This window comes from Lupinus angustifolius, chromosome LG18 (assembly GCF_001865875.1).
Source record: "Lupinus angustifolius cultivar Tanjil chromosome LG18, LupAngTanjil_v1.0, whole genome shotgun sequence".
Taxonomy (NCBI): Eukaryota; Viridiplantae; Streptophyta; class Magnoliopsida; order Fabales; family Fabaceae; genus Lupinus; species Lupinus angustifolius.
The window spans coordinates 8,097,830-8,098,300 of record NC_032026.1 but is presented as its reverse complement, the minus strand read 5'-3'; positions in this window follow the sequence as shown (position 1 = coordinate 8,098,300).

Here is a 471-nt window from a genome sequence, read left to right as displayed (position 1 = left end):
TCCACTTGCTGCACATTTCAAGTTATCTTTAGATCTTTGCCCACATACAGAGGAAGAGATGGAGCGTATGTCACATATTCCTTATGCTAGTGCAGTTGGTAGTCTTATGTATGCTATGGTGTGCACTAGACCTGATTTAGCATATGCTGTTAGCATGGTAAGTCGATATATGCATAATCCTGGAAAGGATCATTGGAGTGCTGTAAAATGGATTTTTCGGTATCTAAAAGGTACTTCTGGTATTGGCTTGGTATTTGACAGAAACAAGGCTACAACTGATGACGTTGTAGGTTATGTTGATTCGGATTATGGTGGTGATATTGACAGAAGGAGGTCTCTTTCTGGTTACATCTTTACTCTCTGTAATAGTGCTATTAGCTGGAAAGCTACTCTCCAGTCCATTGCTGCATTGTCTACGATTGAAGCATAATATATTTCAGCAACGGAGGGTGTGAAGGAGGCTATTTGGCT